Source organism: Dromiciops gliroides, chromosome 4 (genome assembly GCF_019393635.1).
Source record: "Dromiciops gliroides isolate mDroGli1 chromosome 4, mDroGli1.pri, whole genome shotgun sequence".
NCBI lineage: Eukaryota > Metazoa > Chordata > Mammalia > Microbiotheria > Microbiotheriidae > Dromiciops > Dromiciops gliroides.
In genome coordinates this window covers 485,297,011-485,312,074 of record NC_057864.1, presented here as the reverse complement: position 1 = coordinate 485,312,074, position 15,064 = coordinate 485,297,011, and positions in this window count along the sequence as shown.

Below are 15,064 nucleotides of genomic sequence, written 5' to 3'. Positions count from 1 at the left end.
GAAAACGAGTTCAGGAATAAGGAGAAGTTTCTTGAGGCTGGAGCAGGGATTCCAGAGGGCCCAGAGGAAGGGGTGGGCAGAGGAAAAGGACCAAGGAGAGTCAGCCTTCAGTGTGGGGAGAGACTGAAAAACATGGTTAATGTGACTTAATACAGTCTTGTGACCTCATCAGTGTAAGGAGCTGCCCTGAAAACACCCCCTCCACCAGGCAGAGCCATCTCTTCTCTGTCACTTGTCTATGTCGTCCGTGTCGTTATTGACTTGGTGTCTACGTAGACATCTGGATGTGGCTCTTAGGGAGGCATGAATAGGGATCTCCAGAGCTTCGTCTACCCTATCTTCTCCAAGAAAGCACTGGATTCCTGCCAGGAGACGAGCAGAAGCTTGGGGCCACTCTGATCTCCCCACAGGGAAGGGGTATCTGATGGGAATTATACCCATCTGCCTCCCTAAATGGTGTTAGTCTACGAGGAATCATTTTTTATGTCCAAGCAGAGTTCTTGGTCACTCTACTTTAACAGGGCAGGGAGGCCTCCGAGGTTTGACTCCCTTCCCACCAAATGCCAATTAGCCGCAGGGAATAGCCAATAACCTCATTTAGCCAAGTTGCCAGTAAATGGAAATCAGAGAAGGCACACAGACGAAAATCTCCCATACGATACACGAAGTGAATGAGCTCGCTCACTGGCAGTCGCAGATCTTGGCCAAGTGGAAATTCTCCAAAGTAGATAGTGTGGTAAGCAGGGGATAGGGACATGATGGAGGTGCTGACTTTTCTTGGTCTTTCTCCCCAAGAAAATCCGGAACCACAGTCTTTCCTCTTGAATTAAGAAGTCAGAAGACCAGGATCTATCTCTCTTCTCCCAAGCTTTCACCGACTCTGTCCCTCCCATAGCACCCTTCTCCCCCAATGAGGAGCATCTTAGGCAAAAAGACCTGAACCTCTGGTTACAGGATATTCGTTATATAAAGTGGACATGCCTGAAGGCAATGAGCAGTCTGTGACTTACCTAGGCTCACACAGTCAGGATGGGTCAGAGGTGGGAGGGGCCTTTCTGAATCCAAGGCCAGCCTGTGCTACTTCTTTTTGGTACTGGGAGACTTCCCACACTAATGAAATCATGAGTCTGGCCCCATCCCATGAAAAGGGCCATGGACTACAAAAGCAAAGTGAAAAGCAGTCTCTCTCCTCAAGTTGCTTCTATTCAACTGGAAATGTGGTGCAAATACATTCATCAAGCAAGCAACAAGCATTTATTAAGTACCCACTGTGTGTCAGGCACTGTGTGAGGTTTTTACCTGCGTAAAACAGTTCTTTCCTTCAAAGCGCTTTCATTCTACTGGGGGAAAAAACATGAACATAAATAAATACATACCCAATACATGCCGAGTAGGTAGAAGATAATCTGCACCTGTCAGGTTGTCTGGAACATGGAAGGCATGAAGGGAAGAAAGAAGAAATGCCTGGGATGGTCAGCTAAAGGTCACACAGGTAGAGTGTCCTATTCATTAGGTGGTAAGTGACAAAGATGAGATCGGAAGCCCCATGCTTTTCACTAGTTACAGTGTATAGGCTTATGATGCCAAGCTACAGAGCATGGGCATCCTCTCAGGATCCTTGAGCAAAGGAGCCACCTCAGATGGCGAGTCTGAGCCACAGGTATCATCACAGGGGATGTGGAGTTTGCCAGACACAGTATGAAGATGGAGGCTGCAAGTTCTGCCTGGAAGAAAGTTAACTCCAGTTCCAACCAGGGATCTGCTAGCCACAAAGGCTGCCCAAGTCCTTGAGCATGGCCAGAGCCAGAGAGAGCCTCTCCAGAGGTCACAGCCACTTCTTTGGTCTCTAGAGAACCATGCTAGGGGGCTGGATGTGGGAGGCCTGGGGAGAGGAATTTGAAATTTCTCACAGGGATCAACCCCTCCGCCAGCCAGTGGTCCAGAGAGTCACTATGCCTAATCAGGAAGAACCTTCCTAGAGCAAGAGAGATGGGTCCAAGCCAGGATTAAGCAAGAGCACAAATGTCCAGGAAGAGGAGTCCAGGTCTCTAGCCAAGTATGTCTGCTGGGAAATCAGGCGATCTGAACTATCTGGGGGCTTAGCAAAAAACAAAACAAAACAAGCTGATTGTGCAACTCAAGCTACCTCATTGGGGATTATTTTCTATCCTGCAACTGCTATGAAACTTTTAATTGTTTAGGATAACTTTTTTTTTGAATCTCTGGGATTCTCTGAACTATCTTATTATTTGCAACTAAAGATGACTTCAGTTTCTCTTTGCCTATGTCTAGCCCCTAAATATATTTTTTTCTTGTCACTTTTAGCAAGAGGTAGCATGGTGGCTAGAAGTCCAGCACTGGAGTCAGAATGACCTAATTTCAAATCCTGCTTCTGACACATGCTGATGATATAACCATGAGCAAGTCACTTAATTTCTCAGTTTCAGGCAACTATAAGACAATGAGTTGGGGCAGCTAGGTGGCACAGTGGATAGAGCACCTGCCCTGGATTCAGGAGGATCTGAGTTCAAATCCAGCCTCGGACACTTAACACTTACTAGCTGTGTGACCCTGGGCAAGTCACAAGCCCAATTGCTTCAAAAAAAAAAAAAAAAGACAATGAATTGCTATTCTTCATCAGTGAAAGGACTTTCCAGAATGGGAGTTTCCCCTTCACACTAATTAAATCAGAGACTGGGACTTTGGCCTAACCATTAATCTTTTTTTTTTTTTTTAGTGAGGCAATTGGGGTTGTGACTTGCCCAGGGTCATACAGCTAATAAGTGTTAAGTGTCTGGGGCCGGATTTGAACTCAGGTACTCCTGACTCCAGGGCCGGTACTCTATCCACTGTGCCACCTAGCTGCCCCACCATTAATCTTTTTTTTTTTTTTTTTTTTAGGGAGGCAATTGGGGTTAAGTGACTTGCCCAGGGTCACACAGCTTGTAAGTGTTAAGTGTCTGAGGCAGATTTGAACTCAGGTCCTCCTGACTCCAGGGACGGTGCTCTATCCATTGCGCCACCTAGCTGCCCCCCCCACCATTAATCTTAAAAAGACGAAAATCATGTGTCAAAGTGCTATGTCGCATCCATTGATACACATCGGTAGCTACCAGTTGGATGTTGTAAGCCAATTCTCGCATCTTGGCTCTATTGTCAGTGACAATTTGTCACTTGATTCTGAGATCAATCAGAGGATTGCGAAAGCTACTTCAACCATGGCTAAGCTTGCCAAGTGTGTCTGGGCAAACAGTAAACTGACAAGACGAACCAAATTTGCCATCTATAGAGCATGCGTCCTGAGTACCTTACTGTATGGCAGCAAAACATGGATTACATATACTAGACAAGAGAAGAAGCTTAACAGCTTCCACATGTGCTGCCTTTGGCACATCCTTGGCATATCTTGGTCAGATAGGATCGCCAACACAGAAGTGCTCCAACACACGCAACTCCCGAGCATTTACACGCTACTAAAACAAAGATGGCTGTGCTGGCTCGGTCATGTGCACCACATGCAAGATGGGTGCATTCCTAAAGACCTACTCTATGGTGAGTTAGCGTCAGGCCAAAGACCTGCTTCGCTACAGAGATGTATGCAAGTGAGACTTGAGGGCTCTGGGAATAGACATTGGCAGCTGGGAGAAGATGGCCAAGGACCACGCCCGATGGAGTTCAGTACTCAGGAGCAGCTTGCCCGCAGCTGAGATGGGCCTTCAAGCTCTGGAAGAAGAAAAACGAATGACACGCAGGAACCAATGGGCAACAGAGAGCGCAGTTTTCCGATGTCCTCGTTGTGGCAGGAGCTGCGGCTCTCATATCGGACTGTACTGCCACACTGTGGCCTGCGGCTCTTCAAGGCGCTGATCCATGGCCGTCCATGACTGGTGGAAGCCTACTAGGACCAAAATGAGCATTTCTAGAACTATTATGAAAATACCAAATAATAGTGGAGATAATAACTATCCTGCTTTACACTAGTTTTATTATAAAAGCTTCTAATGTTTCTCCATCATAAAAAAATGCTAGCTCTTGGTTTTTGATGTGTCCTGCATATTAAGGAAAATTATTTTAATCCTGTGCTTTTTAGTATTTTTTGAAATAAGTAAATGCTATATTTATTAAAGGATTTTAATCTTGATTTGATTATTGACATAATCATATGATATTCATTATCTTTGTCATATAATTTACTATATTTATCAATCCCCTAATATTTAACAATTTCTTCATTTCTAGTATAAACCCAGTACATTTAAAATCTATTACTATAAACTCTTTGCTAGTATTTTAATCAATATTTTTGTATCTATATTCATTAATTATATTTATCTATATTTTTCTTTCTTTGCCTTATCTTTCCCTGCTTTGGGTATCAAGACCACATTTGCTTCACAGGAGACTGGTAAGATGCCTTCTTTCTCTATTTTTGCAAATAGTCTGTTTGGTAGCATTTACTTATCAATCTAGTACTTTATTCTGCCCTAGTCTCATTCTGATGTCCAGCCCAAATCTACAGCTAAGTGTGTACAACAGATCTCCTCCTTGTCCTGAAGCATCAAGTAGGGTCATTTATCTGGATGAGGGAAGAGTTCTCACTAACTTCACTACCTACCACTCCATCTAATCAGAGGGAGTGTCTGGTGATCCACTTTGGCTAGAGCATATTTCATGGATCACAGCTGAACTCTCTTGGCCAGATCTTGTGACACACATGCTCCCTTTTGGATGACATTCCAATCCCTTCATCTTAATGATGGTAGCAGAGGGAGGGGGGCTTCATCAAAGGGGACTGGGCACTGAGCCAGGAATAGCAGCTTACTCAGTAGACCTTAAAAGGAGTGACTCTGCCCTATGTGAGCCTCTCCCTAGGACTTCTCTTGAAAGGGCAAGAGGAGATTCCCCACCCTCATTCCACAGCAGGGAGGACGACTGCTCACACATGGAAGTGAGCACATGTCCTGCCCTGAGGTAAAAGTCAAAACATCAACCTCCGGAGGAGCATAATAGAAGTTAACTGTTTTATGCTTTAAGACTCTGTCAATATGCACTTATGAGTCTTTTGTGTGGAAGAAATGTAATAGCTGTTCTATACAGATCTATTCTGCACATTGAGTACCTTTCTAATCTCTTTTGAGGAGAGAGCCTTTATATGAGCCAATTTAAACAGAGCTTTAAGTGACCCCCCCCCACACACACACACCCTTGGCTCTCTGAGAGTTAGAGGCAACAAGAAAGAACCCTGTCTTCTCTTTAGAGATAAAACTCCCCCAGGACTGAACCCAGTCCACATGAGCTGAGAATTAAAGAGCATTAATGGGAGAGGAATTCCCCAACTCCTTGCGCCAGGAGGGGCTATGTTAGAAAGGAAAGTCTGGAAAATGTTTACATGGGACCCCACACCTCAAGCATACTGAACCCGACTTCCCATTTACAAGCACACCATTCACAATATCAAAAGAGGAAATTTTATTTTGAAAGGAAAAAAAGAGCAAAACAGAAATATTTGAATGACTATTGGCCCCAAAGATCTCTGTAAATCCCCAGAATTCCTTGAGAGCTCATCTCTTGCTATAATTTCCCAGCAGGAAGTTAGGGGCACTTATTTCTACTCTCTCCACCTAATCTTCTCCCTAATGGTTCTTTCCACAGTGATCTATTGTTCCCTGCCTGTGAGTTGTCTCAAAACAGAAAGATTTTCTGTCATTGACACTAAGAGGGTAAAAAAACAAACAAACAAACAAAAAACCAAAACAACAGAAAGAGTTATCCTGGTCTGGCAGGAGACAGTTTCATTCTGTTGCCAGACCAGACCTTACTCTTACTGAGGCCAGACCCTCTCACCATTTCCCCTTGCAGCCTAAGGCCACATGGTAACCTGCTCAAGAGCAGGGCTCTTGTCCCTCTTCTGCTTTAAGAGAGCCCCCATCAGAAACCTCAGGTTCGACTATATGACCACAGATGTTTTTTTATCCTCAAGAAAGGACTCATTTGTTCCAAAGGCAACAAAGACAACCAGACTGGCAGTGTCCAGTGCTTGATGGCAGCCCTGCCAAGGTGGGGTGGACTTCTATCAGGCCTTAGGGTAGGATCATTTCCCACAGTTGAGAGAGGAAACTACCTGAAGAATTGTCAAATCTTGGATCTTGAAAGAGACATCAGAGTTCTTTTAGTTTTCCTTCCTCACTTTACAGAGGAAGAAACTGAGACCCATAGTGCCTAGTAAGTAGCATAGTAGGGCTGGCTCTTCTGTTTCTTCTGTCTGTCCATTACCCCACAATATCTTCAAGTTCCTAAGGAGACAGAGTAGACAAACATTATGCAGGTTTTATTTGCCTTTCAATGTTTAACTTGGTGTTTTTTGGAATGTGGGTAGAGGAAACACTACTTAGGTGTCCAATCTCAATGCAAATCCATAGTCAAGGATCTATTGTAGCTAATGGGGTCACAAAGACAAAAATGAAAGTCTCTCCCCTTGGAGGGGAATAGGAGAAGAATGCAGATAAGTCCATGCAAAGTGATTTACTTGATATGCCAGCAAATTTGGAAAAGTAACAGTGGCCACTAGATTGGAAAAAATCAGTTATGTCCCAATCCTAAAGAAGGGCAGTGCCAAGGAATGTTCAAATTACCAAACACTTGTGCTCATTTCACACCCCAGTAAGGTTATGCTTAAGATTCTGCCGGCTGGGTTTCAGCAATGTGTGAACCAAGAATTACCAGAAGAGCAGTCTGATTTTCAAAGAGGCAGAGGAACTAGAGACCAAATTTCCAGCATTCACTGGATTGTGGACAGGACAAGGGAGCTCAAAAAAACCCCAAAACATCTATTTCTGCTTCATTGACTACACTAAAGCCTTTGACTTTGTAGATCACAACAAAATGTGGCAAGTTCTCAAAGAGATGGGAGTCTCCTGAGGAACCTGTATGCAGGCCAAGAAACAACAGTTAGAACCAAACATGGAACACTGGTTGGTTTAAGATTGGATAAGGAGTATGACTGAACTGTATATGGTCACCTTATTTATTTATTTAACTTGTATGCAGAGTACATTGTACAAAATGCTAGACTAGATGAATCCAAAGTTGGAATTAAGGTTGTTGAGAGAAATATCAACAATCTCAGATATGCAGATGATATCACTCTGATGGCCAAAAATGAAGAGCAATTAAGCCTCTTGATGAGGGCGAAAGAGAAGAGTGTAAAAGCTGGCTTGAAGCTTAACACAGAAAAAAAAAACTAAGATCTTGGCAACTGGTGTCATCACTTACTGGCAAATATAAGGAGAAGAAATGGAAGCAGCATCAGATTTTATGTTCTTGGGCTCAAAGATTACTACAGATGGTGACTGTAGCCATGAAATTAAAAGATGCTTGCTCCTTGGAAGGAAAGCAAGGGCAAATCTGGACAGTGGACTAAAAAGCAGAGACCTCACCTTGCTGACAAAGGTATCTACGGTCAAAGCTATGGTTTTTCCAGTAGCGATGTATGGCTGTGAGAGTTGGACTAGAAGGAGAGCTGAGCACTGTAGAATGGGCGCTTTTCGAATGTGGTGGTGGGGGGGAATGTGTCTTGAGAGTTCCTTGGACATCAAGGAGGGAAATTGTCAGTACTTAAAGAAATAAATTCAGGGGGCAGCTAGGTGGCACAGTGGATAAAGCACTGGCCATGGATTCAGGAGGACCTGAGTTCAAATCTGGCCTCAGACACTTGACACTTAACTAGCTGTGTGACCCTGGGCAAGTCACTTAACCCCAATTGCCTCACCAAAAAAAAGAAAGAAAGAAAGAAAGAAATGAAATGAATTCATACTATTCACTGGCAGTCCAAATATTGAGGCTGAAGATTAAATACTTTGGCCTCATAATGAGAAAATGAGATTCATTGGGAAAAGACCCTGACGTTGGGAAAGACTGATGGCAAAAGAAGGGAATGACAGAGGATGAAATGGGTAGTATCGTGGAAGCAATGAGCATGAGCTTGACCAGACTTGGAGAGAGAGTGGAGGATAGAAGGGCCTGGGGTGATGTGGTCCATGGGGTCACGTGGAGTGGGACAGGACTGGAATGACTGAGGGACAACACAAGGCCTTCAAGCTGAAATGCAAAGTGGTTACTCTATAATAACAATCTGAGGATTTTGTCAGGTTCAGAAACCACCTTGAGCAATGTGACTGGGGGGGGGCAGCTTAGCACACATACACTGGTGTGTATGAGCCCCTGGTTTTGGATTTTTTCCCATTTTCCTTTCAAATTTTCCCCGAGCTAGTCAAACAGTGCCACGTTTGACAGGAGAGGAGAGGCAAGGGAGGAAGGGCAAGAGGGGGAAGGGGAAAGGGAAGGGGAGAGAAAGGAAAGGAGAGAGAGAAGAGGAGGAAGGAGAGTGGGGGAGGGAGGGAGGGAGGGAAGAGAGCAAGTGAGAGAGGGAGGAGAGAGAGAAGGAGGGAGGAGATTAGAAGGGAGAAGGAGGAAGGGCAGCTAGATGGCTCATTGGATAGAGCACTGGCCCTGGAGTCAGGAGTACCTGAGTTCAAATCCGGCCTCAGACACTTAACACTTACTAGCCGTGTGACCCTGGGCAAGTCACTTAACCCCAATTGCCTCACTTTAAAAAAAAAAAGAAGGGAGAAGGAGAAAAAAGCAGTTGGAAAGGAAGGAGGCAGGCAGAGAGGAAGGCTGGGGAGGAGGAGGTAGACAGACAGACAGGCAGGCAGGCAGAGGGGGGTGGCTCCAGCGAATGCCAAGAGGGGAAGGTCCTTTGCTCTGGTTTCACTGGTAAAACTCCTACTTCCCCATTGAAAACCTGGGTGACAGTGAATGTGGCAGCTGCTATTACCATATTCCTCCCAGGGCCTGGATTAAAAGAAGGGGGAGTATCCCCCCAGGTTGGGGGAGGGTGGCCTCAGCCCTTTGTCTAGTTCCGAAACCTTGGCAGGTTTTGGTTAATTTCATACCTGACCCCGTGACATGTCAATAACAGCCACAGATAAACCTCCGGGCCCTGGACTCCAACCTTTGTTTAACGCTGCCCCCCAGCCCTGGCCATGAGCCCGAATCAGGCTGTTTGGGGTTGGTGATCTGGGTTTGTGAGGAAAAAGGCAAGAAACTGTGCAGAAGCAAAGGGGCTGGTTCTGGACAGGGACCCAAAGCGCTCTGCCGAGCTGATGGAGACCCTAGGCTTGGAGCCGGAAAGGGCCTTCGAGGTCCTTGTTTTATAAATGACAACACCGAGTCCTCGGAGAGCTTGCTAGGTCTGCCGGCTCCAGACACTGCCTCCCAACATGCCCCCCTTCAGTGAGCAGACAAATAGTAGTGAAATGAATGAAAGCAGGCTTCTTTCCCATTCATCTCATCTTCTTAGTTGTGAATGTTACTGAAATGTCAAGACGATGGGTGATGGAGCTGTAGAGCAACCTGTTCTAATCCATTCCTGTCCCATAAACTTTTCCAGAACAAGATTAAATGTGGGGTTGTTCTTCAGTCATGTCCAACTCTTCCTGACCCCATTGGGGGTTTTCTTGGCAAAGCTCCTGGAGTGCTCTGCCATGGCCTTCTCCAGCTCATTTGACAGATAAGGAAGCAGTCAAACAGGATTAAATGACTTGCCCAAGGTCATGCAGCTCGTAAGTGAGGTGGGATTTGAACTTAGGTCTTCCTGATTTGAGGTTCAGTGCTCTATCTACTACACCATCTAGCTACCAGAGGATAAGCTGGACCTGAGCAACAGGTTATGAAAAATACCTGGCAGGGTTGAGTGGCTAACAAATGCCATGTGAGGCAATAATGTGACGAGGCACCCAAGAGAACCATCGTGGCCTTGGGCTGGATGAAGAGGGGCACGGTGCCCAGGTCTAGGGATGGGATAGGCCCAGCGCTCTCCTCTCCAGCCTTGTGTTCAGTCCCGGGCACCACAGTTTAGGAGGGAGACTAAAAGCTGGAGACCGTCCGTAGGAAAATGACCAGGCTAGTGAAGAACCTGGCAATTACTTCATACGAGGAGGAGGTGAAGGAAGGAAGTGGGGATGTTTAATAGAAATGTAGGATGGGAAGTAGAGTTGTTGAGATGGCAAAGGGTAGACTCAGGGGACTAGCTTATTAGAAAGATGGGTTTGTCTTTCTTCTGCTTGATCCCAGAGAACAGAAACAGGAGCAAGCACCTTAGGAAAGTGGTGTCAGGGAACCAGCCTGAGATGATAAGGCTTCCAACAGTGGGGAGGCTTCTTCCAAGCTCTCCCCCCGCCCCCCCCCACCCCTTCCCCCACCACGCACACCCCTTTACCTTCAGACTGTGCACAGTGGGATGGGCTGCCTCAGGAGCTAGTGAGCTCTCCGTCCCTCGGGCTCTCCAAGTAGAGACTGGAGGACTGTCTCCCCTGCTGGGGATTTTGTAGAGGAGGATTTGGGCCCTGATACTGGTGGTGTGATGGATAGGGTGCTGGGCCTGGATCCCAGAAGACCCAGGTTCAAATTCACCCTCACACACTTAGTAATGCCAAATCACTTAAGCGCTGTCTGCCTCAGTTTACACATCTGTAAAAACTGGGATAATAATAGCACCTGTGTCCTGGGGTCCTTGTGAGGATAAAATGAGATATTTGTAAAGCACTATATAAATGCTATTATTATTTATTATTACAGATTGGACTAGCTGGCCCTGCCAAGAACTGTGCTTTCCTGCCAACCAGCCAAAGATTGCATCTTTCTGGGCTTTTCCTTCTAGGCCAAGACTCCCTCCCCCCGCCCCCCCTTCCCTCCACACCCATGCTAGTGCCTTGGACCCAGGAGGGGCCTTAGTAAATGTTTGCTGAACTCACTGGGTCTCAAATACCCCTGAGGGTTGGGTTAAAGAGCAAAAGGGTGTGCCCAAGGCTACCAAATCCTCAGTACTTAGTTTGGTGAGATCTCTGGGCCAAGTTTTCTCTCCCAGGTTGATAAAGACTCCTGTGACACTGGATATGATTTTGATTTTGATTTATTATTAACAAGTATGACTCAAAGCCAAAGTTTCCAGAGAGGAGTCAGGACCTGGGACTTGGAGATCCCCTCCAAGGCCGATATTCTGCTCTCTTCAGGGCAGGGACTGTGTGTAGAGCCCAGCACATAGTAGGTGCTTAATAAATGTTGAATGTTTATGTGCATGTCATCTTTCTCAACTAAATGTGAGCTCTATGAGGGCAGGGACTGTTCTATTTTGTGTCCCCAGCACCCAAAGATTGCCTGGCACATAGAAGGCCATTAATAAATGTCTGTTATTTATTGCATAAAACAATGTACTGTATAAATGTCACTCAGTTTTATCTGTGCCCCTGCCAAAGAAATCACCCAGATCCTTGGAGCGTTGCCAGAAGCAAACTGTGTCCAGGTGAATGTAGAGATGGACACCAACTATCTTTTCTTTGAGGAAAGAAGATCCAACCTGTCTTCTGCTGGCTCGCTTCCTCCTCCCCCTGGTTTTCATCCTCACCTTCTAGTACCTGAGTAATCTAAAAGAGGCAGGTAGAAAGGGGGGGCCATAGCGCATAGAACACTGGGCTTGGAATCAGGAAGACTCATCTTCATGAGTTCAAATCTAGCCTCAGACACTCACTAGCTGTGTGACCCTGGGCAAGTCACCTAACCCTATCTGCCTCACTTTCCTCATCTGTAAAATAAACTGGAGAAGGAAACGACAAATCACTCCAATATCTTTGCCAAAAGGACACTAAATGGGGTCACAAAGCATCAGACATGCCTGAAATGACTCAACAATCACAATCTGGAAGGAGGTTGGGAGTCGGGGAGTTTGGGTGAGGGGTGAAAGAAGCCTACTTAGGGTGGCAAGCCTTCCAATCTCAGGCCCTTCCCCAGACGCCCTGCTGGGGACTGGACGCTGGATGTAAAAGGTCAGTCACTGTGTGCCAGGTACCGTGTTGGTGGCCAGGCTACCGAGACTCATTTACCTGATTCTGAGCATGGGGGATGGAAGAGTCCAATCAGAGCAGCTTCCTATCTTCCCTTGCTGCTGTTTTAAAGGGAAAAGTAGAGGGTAAACTCCTTGAGGGCAGGGACTGTTTGGGTTTTTTGTCTTTGCCTCCCCAGTGCCCAGTGCCCAGTGCCCAGTGCCCAGTGCCCAGTGCCCAGTGCCCAGTGCCCAGTGCCCAGCACTTAATAAAGACCTATTGATTGATTGATTAATTGATTGATTATCACAGATCTATAGCTAGAGACAGTGTTGGGGGTCATCTGGTCTGACCCCTTCATTCCACAGCAGAGAAATCTGAGGCTCCAGGCTCAAGCTCACAAAGCCAGTAAATGACATAAGGGGATTTGAATCTAGGCCTTCTGACTACCCACCTAGCCCACTAGTAACTGCCCTTTATTAGGAGAGAGGAGAGAGCTGGGATGTGAGTTCAGCTCTTGTCTCTCATAGTCACACTACCTGAATGTTCTTAGACCAGAAACCTCAGCTCTCAGGGACTCAGTTTCCTCGTCTATAAAAGGAAAGGGGTGCACTTGGTGGCCCTTAAGGCCCCAGCTCTCTATCTGTGACTCTCTGTGGGTGTATATATGCCTGTGTGTGCTTGTGTGTACATATGTATGTGTGTTTGTGTGGGTACCATGTATATGTGTTTGCGTATAGGCCATGTGTCTATGTGTGTACATGTGTATATGTCTGTATGTGTGTTCGTGTATTGATTTCATGTATGTGTTTATCTGTGTAGATGCTTGTGCACGTGTGTGTACATGTTTGTGTGTGTCTGTGTACCCACACACTCACACACACAGAAGCAGCACAACTCAAAGTTGCCATCAGGAGACCTGGGTTGAAATGGTCCCCCTGACATTAGGTGGTGATATGACCCTGGGCAGGTCTTTCCACCCGTCTGCTGCTTCAGTCTCCTCTTCTGTGAAATGGAGATGGTGATGGTGCCTATGGTATCAGCCTCATAGGACTTTGCTGAGGAGTGGATGAGCTCAAGGTTTTGAGTAAAGTTGTGCTTCAGGTTTCTGGTTTGCCTGAGGGTACCTCCTCTGCCCACAGGCAGGGAGGAAGACTGTGGTGCCAGTGGCGGCAGGGGCCAGCCCCAGGCTGGGTTCTGGATAAGGAGTGTTGAGGACTCCTTCCTTCTCTTCCTCCTGGCCTCTTGGAGGTACTGGTGCCCACAGAAAGGGGGAGGTTGCTTGGGACCCAAAGGCTCGCTCTGCCTTGACACCCCAGGGACCCTCTGGCAGCAGGGACAAAACCTTCCAGGCCTAGGCTGGGCCACCCCTTCATGTCCAAGGACCACCAGGAGCCTCCCTCAGATCCGCTGGACTGGGGAGCTGGTTTCTGGTTATCATCCTCACTCCCACCCACTGCAGCGGAAACAGACTTGGTCTTTGAGCACTGGGGCTCAGCATGGGAGGCCACAAAGTGCAGGGAGGATTGCACTGGATGGTTTTAGGCATCTACTATTTTTTTGTTTGTTTGTTTTTAGTGAGGCAATTGGGGTTAAGTGACTTGCCCAGGGTCACACAGCTAGTAAGTGTTAAGTGTCTGAGGTCGGATTTGAACTCAGGTCCTCCTGACTCCAGGGCCGGTGCTCTATCCACTGCACCACCTAGCTGCCCCAGGCATCTACTATTGATGGGGGAATTCTCAAAAACTACAAGGTCCAAACTCCCGGTTTGACCACCGGGGAAAGTAAACAGCAGAGACCGGATTTGTAACCGTGTCTTCTGACTAAACTCAGGCTGCTAGTGCCTTCCCATCCAAAATTATCTCGTGGGGTTTTGTTGTTGTTGTTGCATAAATAGATCCTTTGCATAAAGATCTGGTGTCCTCAGATAGAGGCAAATTCCTTGATGACAGCAAGTGCTGAATTCTGTGTTTCTTCAGCCCCTAGAACACAATCCGCACTTAATAAGTTAAGTGGCCTGTGACTGCCTCATTAACCCAAGTGCCGTCGGTTTTCTTCCCCAAAGCAGGAGAATGCAAGCTCCCAGACAATTCACTTCAGTCTCTACTTACTGCTTAGCCCAGTGCCTAGCCTGTCGTAGGCATTTAATAAATGTTTGTCACTGATTGATAGGTTGATTACACCACTCCACATTTCCCCTAAAGTCTACTTGGGCTGTAAATCTATAATCCTAAATAGAATGAGGAGACTGGATGCTCCCGGGGAGATCTGACCTAGAGCGTTCATGCTTGAGCCCGGACCAGACCAGCTAATTTTCTAGTTGGTCCCGGGTCTCTTCTGGAGAGGGTTAGGCCTGTTGGGCTGTAGGTCTGGACCCCGTCTCAGAATCATGTTTTGAAATGCATTATGTATTACAAAGGAAACCAAAGATAGTCAAAATTAAGTTGTTCTTTTCCCCCGCTGAAGTGTTTCCACAGCCCCTGTGAGGGGACTACAGTTGAAGATCCCCTTGTCAGATCCCATTGGCTGGGCTTGAGCACCAAAGGGTGCTCCTTCCTAACCCTTTCCCTACATTTGGAGCAGGGGGTGAGGTATTTACTTTCCTCGGATTACAGGGTTTGGAGTTGGAAGGGACTTTGGAAAGCATCCAGTCATAGGTCTGGGAGGGTGAAGTGATTGGTCTGAGGTCACACAGAAATTAAACTACAGAGATGGGGCTGATGCACCACCTCCTATGAGGACCATTGCTGAGGAGCAGAAGGAACCAGGGGTCTGATGCAGAGTTGTGCTGCAGGGGTCAGGCCTGGGGTGACCCCCTCCCCCAGAAGGGCTATGGGGTCCCAGGAGTCTGGCAGTCTGCCCCCACCCCCATGTCCCAGCTAGCTCCCCAACTCTTTCATTTTACAGATGAGGAAACTGATCCGGGGAGGGGAAATGGACCGTCCAAGGTCACTCAGGTAGGTCAAGTTACTTAAGGTAGAACTGAGTTTCTACACACACCCCTCTTCTGCCTCCTGAAACTCCCTGTCTCCTAATGCAGAAATGGTAGTTGCAGTTCGGTTCTAGGGAATCTGGGGCAAGCCCTCGTGCCTCGGTTTCTCCATGGGTTCTCTGGGGTGAAGGGAAAGAATGAATGAATAAGCCTTTGGGGAAGAAAGGCACAGAATGGCTGGGCTCTGTTGATC